The sequence below is a fragment of the Protopterus annectens genome, chromosome 12.part0 (assembly GCF_019279795.1).
Source record: "Protopterus annectens isolate FY-2018-M chromosome 12.part0, PAN1.0, whole genome shotgun sequence".
In the NCBI taxonomy this organism is placed as follows: domain Eukaryota; kingdom Metazoa; phylum Chordata; order Ceratodontiformes; family Protopteridae; genus Protopterus; species Protopterus annectens.
The window spans coordinates 532,065,210-532,086,955 of NC_056746.1; the positions used below are offsets into that span (position 1 = coordinate 532,065,210).

At 43.5% G+C, this 21,746-nt stretch overlaps 1 protein-coding gene across 6 annotated transcripts in view; it reads right to left on the reverse strand.

Annotated features, from left to right (window-relative positions):
* The window catches only part of SUN1 (Sad1 and UNC84 domain containing 1), a 2,891,160-nt gene that overhangs the window by 702,415 nt on the left and 2,166,999 nt on the right, over positions 1–21,746 (reverse strand). The window lies entirely within an intron of this gene.

The window sequence follows — 21,746 nt, forward strand, 5'->3', positions numbered from 1 at the left end:
ATGTGATTACGCCATGTTGACTTCCTGTGCATAGAAGTATCTATCCCATATACATGATCCAATGTCAGTTGGATATCAAGGAAATTGATGGTAGTATCAGAAAAATTCAATTCAAATCTTAAAAAAGATATGGTGTTACCCAGGAAAGACTCAAAACTTCTGAGAGAGTGTTCATCGCCTTCTCATAAAATAAAGATGTTATCAACAAAACGTTTATATACAACTATGTTGTTATTCCAGCTATTGAGGGTATCCAAGCACCATTCTTCCTCCCATTGTGCCAACACTATGTTGGCATAACTACTGGCTCATGAGGTTCCCATGGTCACTCCAGATTTCTGCCAATAATATTCATTCCCATACACAAAGATGTTGTTAGACAATATTTCATCTAGAAGAATACATATCAAGTTTATATTATCATTGGTCTTATATGAGAGTCCAAATTGTCTAACTGCTTCTATTCTATATTCGTTTGGTATTGATGTAAACAGGCTATTCACATCCAGAGTTGCCATTATACCTTCGTAGGTTTTCCTCATTGTTGTGCTTTCATAAAGACATTTTAAAAAACTTTCAGAATTTTTCACAACTGTTCTTGCATGTGGTAGTAATCTCTTCAGTTCTTCTTCCACATATATAGAAATGGGTTCAGATATCCATCCTTCACCATTGACAATTGGCCTTAAAGGTGGATCCATCAAATTCTTGTGGACCTTGGGTAATCCATTGATGTTGGGCATCTTCGGATGCTGTGTGTAAAAATAATCATACAATTCATTCATGATAGTTCGATTCATTAGCTTTTCATAGATGCCATCATTTACATTCACTATTATTTTACTGACATCCATCAGAAGCCTGGCAAATAGTATAAATTGTTTTTTTAACACCTTTATTGAATTATCACTTAAGACATAAGCAAACATACATTTATATAAAAGAAAAACTATATTAACATGTTCCTAGCTAGAGACATTATACATCACTTTTTTTGTGTAGCTATCATAAATCCAGTGTTACATAAATTGCTCAATTCCTGCTTTCCATAAATCTTACTCCTCCTCCAAAACATTAACTGCATATATTGTTCCCACAATTTCCATATTTATTATGCATCTTTTCTAAAGATCACACTTCTAGTTTAACTCTGTTACAACTATTCAATACTTCAAATACAAGTGGTTTAGACTTACTATTTTTTTTAATAACTCCTTTTCTGGCAGCCCCCCAAAAAAGAAGTTATGTATTCACCATAACGTTCCATGTTGGTAGTCCATATCACCCTTCATTTTTACGTATGGATTCAGAGCCAATCCTCAGCTCCGACTCGGCCAATTTATAAGCTCGAAGACTTCTGGTTGGCTCATGGCTAAGCAGGTATCCCATAGTGCACCAGTACACCCCCAGATCTTGCTTGCTGCTCACTAGAAGAAATAACCATAACAGATAAACCAATACTAAAGAGTCTCCAACCAAAGATAACCAAAATATTAGTACCTCCAGATTCTTCCAGGATGGGGGCAGGAGGGCGGGTTGGTAAAATGAAGGGTGAGATGGACTACCAACATGAAACGTTATGGTGAGTACATAACTTCTTTATGTTGTGTAGTCCAATCTCACCTTCATTTTTACGTATGGGACAGCGTCCCTAGCACCTTATTCTTGGGTGGCTCACTGGAAAATACTCCTGAGCACCGTGGAGCCAAAGGATGCTCTAGCCCTGGAAGCTAAATCCAATATGTAATGTGTAATAAAAGTGTGAGGGGTAGCCCACGTAGCTGCTGCACAAATATTATCAAGTGGGACCCTGGCTTGAAAGGCTGCAGAGGTAGACAGACCTGGTAGAATGAGCCTTGATGTTGAAGGGTAAAGGTCTGCCCTCCGAATTGTAGACAAAGGCTACGCAACTGGAAATCCAATTAGAAAGTGTCACTTTAGAAACTGGAAGCCCAATCTGGATTCAGAAAAGGAAATGAATAGTTGATTTGATTTCTTAAACTCCTTGGTCTGATGGAAATAAAAACGTAGCTGTCTATGAACGTCTAGCTGATGAAACCGATATTCAGCTGCATTACAGTGATTAGGGAAGAAAAATGGAGTTCCATGGATTGATTTAAGGTGGTGTGAGAACAAACTTTGGGGACAAAGGAGGGGTTAGTATGCAGTGAGACCCTGTCTTTATGACAGATCAAATAAGGTGGCTTGACAGATAAGGCTTGTAACTCCGATACCAGTCTAGCTGATGCGATAGCCACCAAAAACAAAGTCTTCCAAGACAAACATTTTATTTATTTTTATTTTATTTTACATTTGTTGACCGGGCTAGTCTAGCTGGATACATGTCCATTTTCAGTAGAGGCCCGGGGAGATAAGCTCCACTATACAACTTTACTGATGCTAAGTATAAAAACTATTAAGAACTACATTCAAATATAAAAATATAGCAATAATCAAGTGGTATAAAAAGTAATGGAGTGAAGAAAGTATGTAGAACAAGACAGCAAGTAGTATGTAATAACATTTACATAGAGAGGGAAGTGGAAAATAGACGAAAAGAAGTGAATTTAGATTACAATGAGGATGAGTGAGAAGGTTCAAATGGGGAAGATGTCAGTTTGGACAACACAAAATTTAAATCCCAAGAAGCCACAGGTTCTTGGAGAGGTGGCCTCAACAGAATGGCTCCTTTCAAAAAGGTCTTGCATAGCTTATTAGACATTAAATTGGTGTCTGGAAATCATAAATGGAAATGAGAAATAGCCGCCAAATGAACTCTGATAGTGGCAGCGGCAGATCCTTGCTGAAAAAGTTTGGAGAGAAATTCTAAAATTACAGGGATAGAAGCAGTGTAGGGATCTACATTCATTTTCTGTGCCCAAATAAAAAATCTTTTCCATTTACTGCCGTATAGTCTCCTAGTTGAAGGTTTCTGGGAGGACATAAGGATATGTGACACTGAGTAAGATACATCGTGAAGCCTGATTAGGGATGGAACTGGAGCAGTCATGCTGTCAATTTGAGGGTGTGGATCGAGGGATGTAGCGAACCTGACATGTGAGTCAACAGATCTGGAGCTGGGTCCAGAATCCAAGGATCGTCCAGGAGAAGAGGTTCGAGGAAGGGGAACCAAACCGGACGAGGCCAGTAAGGATCAATGAGGATTAACTTGCATCCCAGCTGTCTGGCTTTCTGAATCACTTTGGAAATGAGAGGAAATGGAGTTAAAGCATACAGAAGACCCAGGGGCCAATTGTGAGCTAGAGCATCTCTGGGTGTCTCTCCCAGAGGGGGAATGAGGGAAAAATAGCTGCTACATTTGGCATTGACAGGACTGGCAAAAAGGTTGCAGCAAGGCTGTCCCCATTTGCGGAAAATCTGTTCCGCTGTTTCGTGTTTCAGAGACCACTCGTGAGGCAGTAGGATCACCCGGCTGAGCTTTTCAGCTACCACGTTGGTCATCCCTGGGATGTGCGTTGCTACCAGAAAGTGCTGGGAAGAAAGCGCCCATTCCCAAACTCGCATGGCCTCTCGACAGAGTGGGTAAGATCTGGTACTACCCTGTTTGTTGATATACCAAACTACTGACATGTCTGTTTGTATCACAATAGTCCCTAGAGGAAGAAGGTCTTAAAGTGCTTGCAACGCCAGGAGCAACGCCCTCATCTCCAGAACACTGATATGCAGGTGAACCTCGTGTTCTTGCCATGTGCCTTGGACAGTCCTGCTGAGATAATGCCCCCCCCCACCCGATCTGGGAGGCATCCGTGGTCACAGTGGCAACGGGTTGGGCAGGAATAAAGGGGGCACCAGTCAACTGGTTGGGTGCTATCCACCAAAGGCGGTCCTCCTTGCATGATTCCGTCAGCAGAATAGGGTGATTCAGCGGAAGATACTGGAAGGACCATTGGGAAAACAGAAGCCACTGGAGAACTCTCATGTGCAACCTGGCTAATGGTACTGATAGGATGGTGACGTCCCGAAGAGCTGAAGAACCCACTATGCTTTGTCCTTCTGCAACGGGAGAAAACGAATTTGAAAGATTAAATTTTGTGCCCTTTCGGAGTGAAGACGAGCTGTCATGTTCATTGTGTCTGCCACTGTGCCTATAAAATTCACAGACTTGAGAGGTCAATAATGCAGATTTTTCCCAATTTATGGAGATCCCTAATTGAGCACAGAGTTGAATAGTGGCATCCCTGTTTTGGAGAAGTAGATGCCTGGTGGGGGTGGTCAGGAGCTAGTCGTCCAAGTATGGAAACACCTGGAATCCGACATCTCAGGTGAGCTGTCACTACTGCCATGAATTTGGTGAACACCCTGGGGGCTGTGGTGAGACCAAGGGGCAGAGCACAAAACTGATAGTGACTGGCTCCCAGCCAGAAGCGTAGATGACACCTGGATGCCTTGTCCATTTTTATATGGTAGTAGGCAACCTGGAGATCTATTGAGCACATCCAATAGTCTTTCCCTAACAAAGAGTATCGACTGCAGGGTTGCCATCCGAAACCTGTCCTTCCTCATGGATTCGTTTAACCTGCTGAGGTCCAATATTGGCCTCCAGTCTCCTGTTCACTTTGGAACTAAAATGAACCTGGATTAAGTTCCGGATCCTATCTGGTCTGCTGGGACAGATTGGATGACTCTTTTTAAGAGCAACTTGTTGATCTCCACAGCTGCCAGATCCCTGAGATTGGGTGGTATATATGGGATTTTCTTGGGAACAAACGGTGGAAGGGAAAAGGGTATGACATAGCCTCTGGTAACAACTCTTTGTACCCACTTGTCTTGGGTTAGCCAGGCTTCTGATTACAAAGAAATGTGACCCCTGACCGGCCTCAGAGAAATGCAGTCGGGCCGCATATCAGGAACGCTAATAAGGCCGTCCCAGAATGGAATCATGACCTTGTTGGTACTGTGGACCGCCTCTGCCTCTAGGGCGACATCTCCCATTTCCTCCTCCTCCTCTGCCTCTGAAGGAGGGTTCACCCTGTGTGTCCGGAAAGACCCTCTGGGACTTCTTGAACCACATTTTACCGCCCCTTTGACCTTTAGGGTATGGTCTAGAGGGAACAGTAAAACTTACTCCCATGGCAGAGAGTTTCTTTCCTTCTTGCTCACACCGAGTGAGTGTGTCCTTCACACTTAGATCCAAACAATGAGGAACCATCAAAAGGGGCGCTGGTGAAAGTGGACTTGAACAGTTCAACAAAATTACACAAGCGCATCCAGGAGAGATGCCTTAGGGCAACTCCTGAACCCACTGCTCTAATCAAACCATCAGCCGCATAAGAAATAAGCCGCATGGAGGAGTTAACTATAGAATTTGGGGTGGACAACTGAAGAAATCTTGTCAGGGACTCCCTCAGTACATGTACCCTCCTTAAGGAGATCCCTTTGCAATCTCGTGAAGTGAGTGAGATAGTTCAATGATCGAAGAGTAAAAGCCGCTGAACTGAAGACACGCTTCCCATACCGGTCTATCTGTCGGGACTCCTTATTCGGCGGATGGACAGAAGTCGTCTCAGCAAGCTCCTTCTTAGTGGTCGCCGCCACCACCATGGCATCTATAGGTACACCTCTGGACAAAAATTATTTATCTGGAGGGGCAGAAAGAAACTTGTTGGGTCTCCTAGGGGCTGGCTCCATGGTATCGGAAGTATCCCACACCTTTTGACTAACTAAATCCATCAGTTCGTCAAAAGGTGGAGACACCCAAGAGGCAGAAGGTTGACACCCAAAAGCCTTCAGGTACACAGACTCCTCAGAAGGGTGTACAGTGGGCCAGCCACACCTCTGCTTAAGGATCTCCAGGATGTCCATGAAGGAGACATCATCAGACGACGACTTGGGGGACCCTTCTGACTCCTCAAGGTCAGTGTCAGATGTCAGACCCATCCTGGGAGTCAACATGCTTCCTCTTGCATGTCTTCTTCCTGGGGGGCACCTCATTCTGGGAAGGTCAAGGAAGAGTGGGGGCCACCAGCCGGGGGCTCCTGAGGCTGAGGGTCTCTGCTATCTCCGGAGAGAGTAGGGGCTGAGAACAAAGTGGGTGCTCTAGGGGGGGAAGAGTGCTGGTACCCTTGGTGGCAACTGGTGACTTGGACCGTACGTTCATCATCTCGAATGCCGACCTCTCCAGCTCCAAGGACCTCTTCCACTCTGAAGAGACAGAGGATGCCATCGGCGCCAGAACTACAGGCTCAGAGACAGATGCACAGTCCGAACTCACCCTAGCCGAAGCGCCGAGGGGGAGACTCGTAACTGAAGACTGATTCCAACCTTCCCTGTCGGCGCCGACCGAAGAGCTATGGCCCCTGGACACAATGGACAACAATGAAAGTGTCGGAGCACAGCTTGGCTCCGAAGCAACCACAAGCAGAGCTGGAGCCGAGGGTTCCACCAATGGCACCAAGCCCTCAGACTCTAACAAACCAGCTTGGCTCGGAGGAGGAATAACAATCGAGGGTATAACAGGTTTCATAGGCTCCAGAACCGACTGGGTCGGAGCCGACAACAATTTAGTTAGAGCAGACAACTTCAGCAGTCTCAGGACCACTCTCTCCACATCTACATCAGAAAGGCTCCTGGAAGACCTGGAGGACATAGTCGGGGATCTTGACCTTGGAGGAATAGCAGGTTCCATAAATTCAGTGGTCGGCTCCGACAAACTAGGATCCGACCCTGTCACCACAATGTTACTCTCAGTTGGCTCTGAAGGCAGTGAAGCCGATGAGGCCAATTTTGCCACTTTAAGAGGCGGCTCCGAAACACCAGCCGGTGCCAGGAAAGGTCTTTTCCAAGACTTGGAAGCAGAGGAAGAGCTAAACAAGGCTTCCTCAAAGGAAGGCTTTAAAAGACCCTTTAGAATTAGCTTGTTCCTTCTCTCCTGTAACACTCTAGGGGAGAAGGCATGACAAAACAAGCAAGTCTCTTGCAAATGGATGGCCCCTAAGCAATAGCCACATAGACCATGACCATCCGTCAATAACATTTTTTGGGAGCACTTCATGCATTTCTTGAAGCCCGAAGGCTTGTGCTCCTTAACCTCTTTAGAAATACACACAGACAAAAAGAGAAGAGACGTAAAAGGGAGGACTAGGTCCTCTAACTTAAACGGGCCTAGCCCTGAAGGAGGAAGAAACACCACTAGGACTAGGGTCCTCTAACTAAAATGGCCTAGTCCAGAAAAGAAAGGAACAGCTAGGTCTTCTAACTTAAACAGACCAGCGAAAATTCACACACACACAGAAAACCATTTCACACAGAATATCCTGAATCTGCTAAAGATTAACAGAGGAAGCTGAAACTGGAGTGTCGAACAGCAAACTCCACCACCGTAATAATCAACACCAGCGGATAACCGCCAAAAAACAAACTGCTCTACAAAACTGTAGACTGGAAAAAAAACGCTAGCTTTATCAAGCTATCCGCACTAACAATAAGTATGAAACTGGTACACAGGATACCACAAAGCACATTAACAGGCCCAAGGCCAACACTTGCACCAAAGGGTGCAAAGGAGCTAATTATCTAAGAATTAGTAACCTACACTAACAAATACTAATGCAACAACAATTGTACTACACTAATATAACTTTGAAAAAGATTTTAAATGATGTAAGCAAGAAACAAGTTAACACTTAGCCAGAGCCAAGAGAAGCACAACCAAACTCGTCGACGCGGCAAATGAGATCTGGGGTTTGTACTGGTGCACTATGGGATACCTGCTTAGCCACAAGCCAACCAGAAGTTTTCAAGCTTATAAATCGGCTGAGTCGGAGCAGAGGATCGTCTCCGAACCCATAAGTAAAAATGAAGGTGAGATTGGACTACACAACATTTAAACTTAACAAGGCCTTACTAAGTCTAGGCAATTCAGATTTTGTTCCCCAGAAAAAAAAAACTTCCATACTTATATCCATTTGCTTCAACCAATATTTCTCAGAGTGCTTTGCAAGGAACTATTAAAATCTGCCAACAAATTACACTCCCACAGCATATGCTGCCACTTCTCTTTCTTTCTTTCCCATTCCACCTCCAATATTTCCATCTGAGGAAAAATTCTTTGGAGTCTGCTTGGGGTATAAAAATACCTGTGCAAGCACTTTCAAGCAAAAATCTTAAATCATCGAGACGTTGTCACATACTTGGCAGCCATACATATGTCCTCTGGTATTTCTCTAAGGATTTTCCTCCAAAATCCCACACTGAACTTCCCCCCATTTCATCATCATCCCTTTCCACTTTGAATTATAGCTTTCTGTTTGTGTTACATATATGAGCCTTAACTCTGTAGCTCTAAAAATATCCTTTCAAATTTGGTAATCCTAAACCACATTGTTCTGTTGAAAGGATCAACTTATCCCGCAACCCTTCCCCTCTTCCTCTCCCAGATAAATTCCTTCAACTCTTTATTAAGTGTTGTCCACAATTTCTCCTCTGGTTGATAAAAATATGCCTGACCTGTACATAAAACTAAAGGGACTAAAAGATCTTCACTGCTTATCCACAACCATAAACAAGTGCTTCCAGTTTCTTAGTTTTTGTATTATCTTTTTAGTCTCTTCCAACATATCCTTAGCTGCCATAACAAAATTCTTTTTAATCCACACTCAAATACTTAATTTTATCATGTTTCCACAAATACAGGTTTCAATGGATCAAAGTCATGTGTGGGTACATAGTTTAAAGCTACAGCCTTTGTTTTATCTTCATTGATTTTATATCCCAAAAAGACTTGAAACTGTCTCAAGATTTTCCACAAAAATAAGATGTCCTTTTCTGGCTTTATCATGTACAAACAAAATCTGCAAATAAAGTCAACTTTTCTTGATTATCATACCAATTATATCCTTGAATTTCAAAGTCCCTTATTTTCTTTGTCAATGGCTCCAAATATAAAGCAAAAAACAAAGGGGAAAGAGGACACCCCTGCCTGGTTCCTCTGCCCAGACACGTCACAAAGGAACTCTCCCACTTCAAATTTTGCATTCAGTCCTCCTAATTGACCTGATTATTGTATCAAGGAATACAAATGCTTCCATTACCAGATTCATAAAATCCAAGCTTACTCTGTCGAGTGCTTCCTTGGCATCACGATCCACCAACAGTAGTGGTATTTTCTTACACTTTGCTTCCCTCTGGATCATCATTGTTCTATTAATGTTGTGAGTGGTTTGCCTTCCCTCCACAAAAAAGTACAGCTGTGTACACTTACCATAAATGTAGATGGAGTGTATTCACTGTTGCAGTCATTACATTTGGGTAATCCTGCTGGCAGGTTGCCCTCAGTCGGCCTGAATTCCAAAGTCCTGGGTCCAGCCGTCTGCTGCTGTCGCCCCTTCCCTGACGTCAGGTCATCAGGGGGTATAAAAGAAGCAGCAGATGCCATTTTCTTTAGTTTTTCTTGCCCCAGATGTCAGGTGCACCCTAAAAGGGTAGCCAAATGTTTTATATATATATATATATATATATATATATATATATATATATTTAGAAATACATGCACCAATATAAACTTTTCCTTCATCTACAAGCAAATATACCACACAGGTTGTATAAATCAGAGAAGGAAAGATAGGTTCCATCAGAAGAAAAGGGGGATGGCGGGTGGGTAACCTGGAATGCAACAGTGAATACACTCTAACATCTACATTTATGGTAAGTGTACACAACTGTACTATGTTTTTCATGTTTCACTGTTGCAGTCATTACATTTGGGTAGAGTCCTAAAGCTATGGTTGGGAGGCTGGAGCTAAACCACATTAGGAGCGGCTATGAGGCCCTGCAGAACTGGAGTGGCAAAGCCTGCCCTGGATTTAGAGTAGAGTGGCAGATGATAGTGCTTTGTAAAGGTGTACACTGAACTCCCAAGTAGCAGCCTCTAAAATGTCCTTAGTTTGTACTCCCCTAAGAAAAGATGGTGAAGTGGCTGCAGCTCTGGTTGAATGTGGCCTAATGCCCTTACGCACTGGCTTGCCATGGTGTAAATTTCAGAAACGAATGCAGTGGCTTATCCACTTTGAAATAGTCTGCTTTGAGATGGCCTTTCTTTGTGATAATGCAGCATATGTCACTAGTAATTGGTCCGTCTTTCTGCAAACTTTGGTTCTGTCCAAGAAGAATCTAAGCTGTCTGTGTACGTTCAAAGAATGCAGAATTCTCTCCCCCTTGTTCTGTGGATTTGGATAAAATGTTGGCAGATGGATAGTTTAGTTAAGAGCCACACTGGACACCACCTTAGGCATAAAAGTTGGCTTTGCCTTCAGAGAGACCCTGTCTGGATAAAAAATGATAAAAGGTTCCACAGCCATGAGTGCCTGTAGCTCAAACTCGTCTTGCAGAAGTTATTGCAAGGAGCAGAGCGGTTTTCCAAGATAAAAACTTTATAACAGCAGTAGCAGCTGGCTCAAAAGGAGGGAGGGTGAGTTTTTCCAAGACATAGTTGAGGTCCCATGCAGGCATTGGTGATCTCCTTGGAGGCCTTATATTTTGGCTCCTCTGAGGTACTGCTTTAATAAGGGATGAGAAAAGATTGGTGGCTCTGTATTGTAATGAGTCGAAATGGCAGAGGCATGAATTTTAATAGATGAAAAAGATAGGCCTTTGTCCAGCATCTCAGTTAAGTATTGCAAAATCTGAGGCATATTTGGCACAGCTGTATCAGTTCATTGTGCCTGGTTCCAAGCACAGAATCTCTTCCATTTTCCAGCATAAGATTTTCTAGTGCTAGGCCTTCTGGCTTCCAAAATGACATCCATCACAGCTTTACTGAAAGGTGTGTTTTGTACGACTACATTATCCGCCATGCTGCCAGGTTTAAAGTACTGAGTTGGCTGCGCAGGATCTGATTGTTTTGCTGGGACAGTAGATGAGGTATTTGAGGTAAGGTCCAAGCTGGGCATTGAAACAAGTTCCTTAGGATTGGATACCAGTACTGGCGGGGCCAGTCTGGGGCAATCAGTATAATCTTTGGCTTCTCCTGTCTGACCTTTAGGAGTACCTTGGGGAGGAGAGGCAGTGGGGGAAAGGCATATACTGAGAGGTTTTTCCAGTTGAAAGATAGGGCGTCCATTTTCCATGCTTGTCTGTGATAAGTCCTTGTGCAGAATCTTTTTAGTTGGTAGTTGTGAGGGGAGACAAACAGATCTATGTCCGGGCATCCCCATTTCCTTCTATTCATGCTGAAGACTTGTGGATCCAGCTGCCACTCGTGGGGGTCCATGAGGTTTCTGCTTAGTTCGTCTGTCAGAGTATTTTCCCTTCCTGGCAGGAATTGTGCCTGCAGATGTACTCTAAGTCAATGCTGTGTCTCACAAAGTCATGGCTAGTCTGCAAAGGGGCTAAGAATGTGTGCCCTCCTGCTTGTTTATATACCACATGACCATGGTGTTGTCTGTCTTTATCAGTAGTTGTCCCGGATGAAGTAGGTCCTTGAAGGCTGTCAGGGCATTTTGAACAGCTAGCATCTCTTTTTGATGGATATGTAGATGCATTTGGTTTGAGGACCATGTGCCCTGAATGCATCTTTCTGCCATGTGGGCCCCCCAGGCATAATCTGATGCATCCGTTGTGTCTGCCTGGCTGGGGGTAATGTGAATGGCTGTCCCTTGTTTTGGTGACAAGCCTTTGCCCACCATCGAAACTCCTGTTGCAGGCAGGGAATGAGAGTAATCATTGTTTCCAGGTTGTGGCAATGTTGAGTCCAAACACTTTTTAGGTACCACTGCAGTTTCCTCATATGCAATCTTGCAAATGGAATTAGTAGGATGCAGGCTGCCATGAAGCCCAAAGCCTGCAGAATTTTTCTTGCAGATAACTGGGCCTTTGTTGCCAACATTTTGAAATAGGTAGTCAAGTTGCCTTTGTCTGTCTGGCGTGAGATAAGCCATCTGGGCAGTTGTATTTAAGCTTGCACCCAGGAATATTATCTCTTGAGAGGGTACTAGTTTTGATTTCTTTTTGTTGACTGTTAGAAGTCTTTTCACAAACGCCAGATGCTGTAGAAGAATGTCCTTGTTCTCTGCTTGAATTAGACAGTCGTCCAAGTTAAGGATATATTTGTATTCCTCTTTGTCTGCAGAATGCAATTACTGGTGCCAGGCACTTTGTAAAGACCCTTGGAGCAGTAGATAAGCCAAAGGGCAGTGCAGAGAATTGGTAATGCATTGAGCCAGCCTTGAATCTGAGGTATCTTCTGCATAACTGTCTGATCGGGACATGCAGGTATGCCGCTTTTAGGTCTAAAGTCACAAGCCACGCGTTCTTGCCCAGCATGGGCAGAAGCTGCTGCAAAGTCAACATCTTGAACTTTGGTATATCCAGGAATGTGTTCAGAATAGATAGGTCCAGTACTGGTCTCCAGGCCTTGTCCTTTCTGGGTACCAGTAAAAGTCTTGAGTAAAATCCTTATCCCTGCTCTTGCTCTGGTACTTGTTGAATGGCCCCCCATGTCCATGAGGGATGAGACTTGTTTTTGTGCCTCTGACCATTGATTTTTTGGCAGATCTGGCCAGCTGTTTGCCTTTGGCAGGGTATGGAAATGGAACTTGTAGCCTTGTGACACGATATTTAGAACCCCACTTGTCCTGGGTTATAAAGTGCCAATTTTGAGAACAAAGTGTTAATTTCCCCCTAAGGGCGCTGCCAGGAGTTAAGTGCTTGGTGCAGGCAGGGGGAAGTCATTGGGACGGTTTCCTGTATGGTTGTGATTTGTTTTCTCCAACTTTGGAGGTGGAAACACCCCGTTGCTTTGACCTGTATGAACCTTGTGCCTGGGATCTGCCCCTTTGAGGCCTGTCTGACACAGGAAAGGACCAATTCTTTGCAGGCCAGTGTCTACTAAACCTAGGTGGCTGTACTTGTAAAAAAACTTTGACAGTCTGCTATAGATTTAGCTTTGTCCTCCATTTTCTTTAACACCTCTTCTGCCTTAACACCAAACAAAGTATCATGCTGTAAAGGTGCATCTAATAATTTTACTTTGACATGATCAGGCAGATTTTGTTCCTTTAACCAAGCATGCCTTCTAATAACAGAACCCGTAACTGTGGCCCTGCAGGAGGCCTCCAAAGAATCAAAACCACATTGCAAAGCATGCTTTCCAACTTGTTCAGCTGCATGCACACATTTCCTTATTTTCTGCACATTCAGAGTTTAACAACATTTTCTGTTTAAGCAATGCCATGACATGTTGCTGATATTTGAGCATATGAAAGAGACAGTTTAAGGCCTTTATAGCCAAGGTAGCAGATGTGTAAACCTTTTTTCCCCATCTATCAAGTGCCCTAGAATCTCTGTCAGAGGGGGTAGGATTTTTTGCAGCGGAAGCCTTAACTCGTTTGGGACCCTGTGAAATAGTTTCTGGGTCTGCAGCAGGGTTTTTAAAGAGGAATTTATATGAGTCAGGAACCCTGTAATATCTGTCAGGCTTAAAAGGAGCTGGAGGTAAGGAGCCAGAGTAAGACTAGACTCAGAAAACACATCATCTACAATGTCCAACATAGGTGGAATGGCTAGTGGCCTGTGTTGAGGTAGTAAAAAGAAATCCCTGAGCCTCTTTTTAGATTCTGAAAAATCTTGGCTCTCCCATTGGAAATGCTCCCTCATGGTATGTAAGGTTTCCCCAAAAGAATATTCCTCTGGAGGAGAAGCTGAAGATATAGATTCTTCAGCATCAGAATCCTCATGTGGGGGGAAGAGAATATTCCTGATCAGAAGAGGAATCAGAAGAAATAGAAACCTGATCTGAAGATTCATAGTCAGTCTCTTGCCTAGGCCTCTATCAGGAGGGGGATGGGAACCCCTGATCAAGGTAATCAAGTCTTCGGCCATTTTGAGCATCTGTTTTTTGGGCATAGAGGCCTGTCCATGTGGCTCTTGAGTTTGTTTCTTTGCTTTAGAAGGTGCTTTAGTCTTTGCCTTTGAAGCTGAAGTCGGATTAATGTAAAGATGTTTAGGTCTGAATACACCCTCAGAAGCTGGTGCCTGCTCAGCGGCTCCGGACCCATCTGAAGGAATAGTATCCGAGGCTCCAGTACCTTGAGTTTCCATGGGTGTCGGTAGCGGCCTGCGACTCTAAAATTGCGGGCGTCAGGGGCTGCGAAAGCGCCTCACTGAGAACCGGCAACTAGCTTAGGAGAAGCTTCTTCATCGGTTTTGGGCCTCGGTTGTCTATCTCTCTCCTTTTCTTTGCGCTTTTTGTGAACTCCGGTAGTCGGATGGCTATCCAACATTTCTGGATAATTAAACCGACGTCCAAAATAGTTTAAAGCAAAATAATACCGACGCTTAATAGTGCGTTGGTTTAATCTAGCACAAAACCGTCAATCAGAAACGTTGTAATCAGGGCCTAGGCAAGGAATACAATTATTTACTTTTTCTGACATTGGTCTGGAGCAAGAAAAAAAGTTTCCCCAACGGGGTACTTAGCTTTATTGAAGACTTCGGATCTGAAATTCCAACACGAAAATCTCAGGAGTTGGCCGACCGGCACTTGGGAACTGCTTCTGCTTCGGGCACTGCGCGGCAAGAAAGACTGAAGAAAATGGCGTTGGCTGCTTCTTTTATACCCCCTGACGACCTAACGTCAGGGAAGGGGCAACAGCAGCTGACACAGGACTCAGGACTTTGGAATTCAGGCCGACTGAGGGCAACCTGCCAGCAGGATTACCCAAATGTAATGACTGCAACAGTGAAACACGAAGAACATCACACTGATCCATTTATATCAACATTGACAACACCTTTACCATTCTTCTAGCTACTAAAGACAACTCTTTATAATCATGGTTTAAAATTTAAATGGACCTATATGAAGCTGGTTCTGATGTTTCTTTTAGCATCTTGGGTATTACAGCCAAAACAGCTTTATTTCAGGATGCTGGTGCTTCCCCTCCTTTTAAAATACTGTTAAACAAAACCTTTCAGATCTTTAATACTTTAGTCTTCCATAAATATTTCCATTTGTACTTTTTCTTTATGTTCACATTTCTCTGCTTTAGACAAATTTTCATAAAATTTATAAAATAACACTAATATCTCTAAAGGATCTCCAGTTATTTATTTGTTTTACCCCAGAGAAGCCTGGGTAAATACAGCAGCAAAATACAAAATCAGCTAACAGAAGGGGAGGAGAGCTGCCCCCCCCCCCCCCTCAGTGAACAAGATGCATAAAGGTAACCAGAGAGAGAAGTGGGGGAAGGAAGAAGGGAGGCAATACTACAACAGTGATTAGTAAGGATATCTATTATGGCAAGTTTTTACACCACTGTACTACGTCATTCCTTATATCATTTTTGCAGTATTACAATACTGATGGATGATTCACAAATCTAAAGTTGTACAGCATGGACTGGAAACACAGGAGGTGCGTATTAATCCCAGGAACACAGATCTGGTAAAGGAGGTCCTTTGATCTTGAAAATGCATCCACTCTGTAGCAACTTGTGAATGGTAGACCAAGTGATTGCTTCCAGAATAGCTTTGGAGCCAATGCCTTTGAAAAAAGCACTGGAGGATATTACTCCAGTGGAATGGGCCTTCAGAGCTGAAGACAAGGACTTGCCGTGGAAGGAATAACAAAAGGAAATGGATTTTGAGATCCAATGGGAGATCTTTTGTGAGAGGTTGCCCAACTTGCTCAAAACCACGAAAATGTAAACGTCGACAGTCCTTAATGTTCAAAAAACAACAAATCGAAAAGCAGATTCGCTGTTCTTCTAACATTAATATCAAACAAAAAAAGCCCCCCTACACCCCATACTTTATTACTCTAACTCCGAGATCGCACAGTGAGGAAAGGAACCATTTCCCAATCCCCACTATAGTGCAATCCGCCCCAGAATGTCGAATGTGCAATGAGCGAATCTCACTGTGCATTCACTCATTGCACATTCAAACCTTTTTCCGTTCAGCATTTGCAAATCTTGCAGACTGCCTTTCGCACAACTGCAATTCATCTGTGTGCAATACACACATCTAAAGGTAAGCCAAAGAATCAAGTAATGACGGATGACAAAATCCCACAATGTGATAGCTAGACTGTAAAGACTGCATACTTTGTTCTCCCATATGTTCCTGGATAATCTCCAAACTATTACTGTCACCACTCTTTATGTAACTGGCCATAATACAAATACTTCTTCACAATCTGTAACTATCCGAGTATCATCAACCCCTCTCCACTACTATCTATATCTCCCTTTTACCTGGACCACCTAAATACTACTTCATAATATGACCATCTTCATCGTATAATTACTTTACAGTCTCCTACTCAATATCTATTTTCAGCTGATTCCATTTGAAAGTAACTAAACTCTTACAAGCAATATTAGCTAATATTTTACTGTACTGTTCACCTAACTGTCACGTTTTCATTAACGGTCATATCTTTACAATTCTATGTATGCACATTTACTTAATTTTTATTAACTATAATTTTATTAACTATCATATCATATTACTAGTCTATGTATGTATGTATGCACAAGTATGTAAATCTTGAATAACTGCCTTCTGCTCACTGTGTAAAATGAAGCATTTCTAGTTGAAAATGGGACTTGAGCCCATCTGGACTTTCCTGGTAAACATACATACACAGATATATATATATATATATATATACATGCATACACACACACACACGTAAATAAATAAACGTAACACATGAGAGTGGTGGTGTCTGTGAAAACCCTGAGTGGGCCTGCAGTCCAAAGGTAATGAAGAGCCTGAAGAGATTTATTTTATGCTGATATGCTCTTTAACCTCCTGTGGAATCCAGACCCCCTGGACCCTGATACTATTGGAAAATGCCCCCCCCCCCCCCCAAGGCCTGAACATCTGTAAACAGCTCCTGAGTGGAGAAAGGTACTTGAAAAGGAATGCCTAGATTCTCAGGTATCTGGTGGAGCCACCATAGAAATTCCTTCCTAAGGCAAGGGAAGATTGGCAAGTCCACAGTGCGAGAATACTGCAACCAAATTGCTTTCAGTTATCACTGGGACTTCTTCATATGGAGTCTGGCAAAAGGAGCCACTAAAACCATAGATGCTATGAACCCCAGTGCTCTTAGAAACGTTCTTGCTGAGGAGTCTTCCAAAAGAAGAAAGGACTGAAAGAAAGCAGTCAAAGTGAGGACCTTGGGAGGAGGGTTTGAATCCTGCACCTTAAGAAAACCTGGTCCTAAGAAGCAGTCAGAACTGACTTCTTGAGCTTGAGTGTGAAGCCCACACAGTGGAGAAGCAGCACTGTGAATTCTACTCCCTGCAGAAGAATCTGAGTGGTTTGCATCTAAAGCTCATACAGAAACCCTTGGTGCTGCAGAAAGACCAAAAAGCCAAGCAGATAAATGTTAATGTAAGGGATATACAGAGAACTGCAAACGTACTGAAGAAAGGGTGTACAATATGTAGATGTGCCTCTTTCAGGTCCAGAGACATCAGAAAACCCTGAGGAAGAAGCATAAGCAACAGAGACGGGAGAGTCATCATTTTGAAAGAAGGAACCTTCAGGAAGGTGCTGAGTAAGGAAAAGTCGACAATGGACCTCCAAACAGTCCTCCTTTCTGGGAATCAACATTTTGATGTAGAAAGCTGTGCTCCTCTGGCAAAAGTCACTGGCTGAATAGGGTCTTGAGCCAAGAGGTCCTGAACAGGAAGAGGAAAATAGGGCAACTGGCAAGGAGTGGGTTGAGAAATCACCAAAAAAGTAGTAAGGGACTTCCATACCATGAAATAACCATTGTGAGTAATTGAAAGTATAATAGTGTAAAATCTTACCATAACAGTAGATATTCTGCTTTTCACTGTTGCAGTATTCATAAACCTAACGGTCTTCTGGTAAGGATAGCCCAAAATCCAGGCAGTACACCAAAGCCTTTAGTAACTGTACATGTTGTATGTCGCACTTAAGCTCCGCCCACAAAGCATACGACATAAAGGTAACACATGGACACACATTCAGAACTGGAAAAGCCCCAGGGGATTACAGAATACCCCTAGGGACAAGCAAAAACATGTGCATCCAGAAATAGAAAAAGGAGAAGAGCCCCTTCAGCCAGGACGGCAAGAAAGAACAGGTTACAGCAAAGGGGCAGGAGGGAGGAAGCTAATACTGCAACGGTGAAGAGAGGGACCTCTACTGTTATAGTACAATTTTATGCAACTGTACTATGTTCTTCCACTGTTGCAGTTTCATAACCTAAGGGAGAGTACAAAAGCTCAAGAGGAAGCCTGGAAGGAGGACAGGACAGAACAGCCCTCCAGAAACCCATGCAGTATAGCCCTGGTAAAGCCAGCTATGTCCCTGGAAATAACATTCAACTTGCAATGCTTAGTGAAAGTATGAACAGAGGCCCAATTAGCAGCCTCAAGGATGGAATTTGTATCCAGCTCCTTGAAAAATGCACCACTGGCAGAATGAGCCTTCACTGATGAAGAAAGACATTTACCATGAAAACAACAAAAATAAATGACCTTAGAAATCCAGGAAGAGATGGATTGCTTAGAAACAGCCAAACTTAAATACCTGGGATGAAAGGAAACAAAAATCTGCTCAGGTCTGCGAATAATTTTAGTTTTATGCAAATAATATCTGAGTTGTCTATACACATCCAAGGTTTGAAAAACCTTCACACTGCGAAGACGGAAAAAAGGAAGGTAGATGAATACACTGATTAAGAGACAACTCAATGACCACTTTGGGCATAAAAGAACGGTTAGTATTAGGAGACACCATTTCTCTGTGGAAAATAAGAAAGGAGGAACAGCCATGACAGCCTGAAGTTCAGACACACTCTTGGTTGAAGTGACAGACAAAAGAACAGTCTTCCAAGCAGAAAGTGCTAGCAGGTGGGCATTAACTGAAGAACATGTTAACCCAGCATGGAGCACATCACACAAACAAGAGAGAATCAGAGAAACATCCACAGATAAGGGAACCTGATGATGACAGAGACAGCAGACAGAAAATCTTTTCCATTTGGACATTATGATTTTGTGGTAGTGAGTTTCCTGTCCTCTTTCAGAACCTGAAGCATGTCCTCAGAAAAGATAATTTTGATCCCTTTAGGCACCTATCACCCAGAGTGTCACATGAAAAGTGGACAAGTAAGTAGGGAAAAGAGAACCCTTGCCTTGTATGAGAAATTCCACCCAGTGAGGTAACTTTTGGAGACTGTTCCTGGCCACGTGAGAAAGAAAGGGCACACCCAATGCTATCTGGGCCAAAACAGAGTCACTAGCAAGATCTTGGGAGAGTCCTGCCTGATTTTGTGCAAGACCTGTGGTAACAGAGTAAGGGGAGAGGAGGGTGTACAGAAACATCCCCTTCCAAGAAAAAGACAGGGCATCCATTTTCCAAGCCGAAATACTTGGGACTCTGGAACAGAACAGAGCAGAAGTTGTGTGTTCAGAGTGAAGGCAAAAAGATCTACCCAAGGAATACCCCACCCATGGCTAATGTCAAGGAACACATCTCTGTGAAGCATCCATTCATGAGTTTGTGTGCTGGACCTGCTCAGGTAGTCTGTCACTAGATTGTGCTACAAGGGAATATAAACTGCCCGGAAAAGTGACTAGATACTGGACAGCTAGATCACAGACCTGAAGAGCTACTCAGCAAAGACAGGACATTGTACACCTTTGCCTGTTGACATAGCACGTCACTGTGGTATTGTCTGTGAAAATGTTGAGGGGCCCAGGATGAAAGAGGGAATGAAAAGCCTGAAGAGCTTGAAGCAGAACCTTCATTTCTTTTATACTGATATGGTCCAACCTCTAATGAAGAGGCCAAAGATCCTGAACCTTAAGAGAGATGGAGGAGGCCTCTCACCTCCTGTATGAATTGCCTATAAAGTGCTCGAGTCAGGACTGGAGCTTGGAAAGAAAGCCCCAGATTGAGAGAAAGTTGATGAATCCACCACTAAAGCTTGAGCTTCAGACAAGGAAGTTTAAGGGGTGGCAATGTTGGAGCCACACTGACTTAGGGTACCACTGAAGCTTTCTCATGTGAAGCCTGGCCAGAGGGAGCATGGGAATGGTGAAAGCCACAAACCAGAGTACCCTGAGAAATTCTCCAGCTGTGATAAAGGCAGAGGAAGAAGAGAGTGGAAAAAGGCAGTGAGAGACAGGGCCATGGAGGAAGGCAGAGATACCAACATGTGAAGGGGTCAGAGCTGACTTCTGGAAGTTTATGGTGAACCACAGATTCTGTAACAGGGAAATAGTAAACATGAGATTCTGAAGCGGAACATCAAGGGGAAAAAGCTGGAATGAGCAGATCCGTCCAGGTAAGGAAAAATCTGAACTCCTATCATCCTGCAAAAGGCAAGAACAGGACCAAGGCATTTGGTGAACACCTTTGCTGCAGTACAGGGGTCAAACGGCAAAGAACACCACTGAAAATGCAAGGAAAAAACATAGAAATGTAAAACCGTCCTGAAAAGGGGATGGATGAGGATATGAAAGTACGCATCCTTGAACTCCAGAGACACCAGAAAGGCTAGGGACAGAAGAAGGGGAAATAAAGTCTGGAGAGACAATATCCAAAAGGAAGGAATTCGGAGAAAAATGTTGAGCCGGGAAAGATCCACAATTGGTCTCCAAGTGCCCTCCTTTCTGGGAACCAAAACTATTCTGGAATAAAAAAAAACCCTCCCTGCCTGGGCAGGAGGCAAACCGTGAATGGTGCTCCGGACCAAGAGAGAATGGAGCACCTCTCAGAAAAGTGGTGGTTACTGAGGAGGTTGAGGAATGCCCAAAAAGGGAGGACAGGATTTCAAACCATGAAACATCCCTAGCAGATAATGGACAAAACCCTAAAGTCTGTTGTGATCTGTAACCAATTTGGAAGAGGCAGGGAATGATGGGATAAAGGAACTTGGGGAAGGGGAAAAATTGTCAAACAGAACCCAGCTTATCCTGAAAAACATTTTTTTGGGAAGTAGGATGTTTGAGTAGACTTAGCAGGAGGCACACATCTAGAACCCCTTTTTTCCCTTAGTTGCAGGGCTAGACTGATTACGAACTAAAGCAAATTTGAAGGGATAAATCCTATGAAACTCAGGAGTAGGAAAAACAAAAATATGTTTTAACTCCTGCAAGGCTTTACCCTCGTCTTGAAGGGACTTGAAAAGTTCAGCAGCAGCACAAAGATTTTTATTATCCAAAGGAGCATTCAACAGTTTGGCCTTAATGTCATCAGGCAAAGCCTAAAGAGAAAGCCAAGAGTAACACCTAATAACAGAACCAAAGGCAGCAGCCCTGCAGGAATTATCAGCTTTATCGTAGCAGTATTTGATCGGGGGGGGGGGGGCAACTTGACAGGTACAGCCCAACAGGGAAAGTGCAGAAGCCTTCCCCTCAGAATCAAAAATGTCAGAAACCACTTCGGAAATTTGAAAAAGGTGGGCCAAAACATACCTGGTCATTTGAGTCTGGTAGTTGATGGCTCTGAAGGACAAAGTGGCAGCAGTGTAGACCTTTCTACCCAGCCTCTCCATAGCCCTACTATCCTTAAATGAAGGGAGTACCTTTGTAGAGGGTAATACCTTAGTGGTCTAGTCAGAAGAGGCAGCCACTACAGATGGGTCAAACAGAAGGGCATTTATAAAGAAATTTACACTCCTCAGGCAGCTTGTAAAACATATTTGGTTTCATGGGTGCAGGGTTCTGGGAATCAGGGGTCACAGAAGCTGCAGAAAAGGTATCTAGGACAGCAGCCAGAATGGGGAGGGGGGGGGG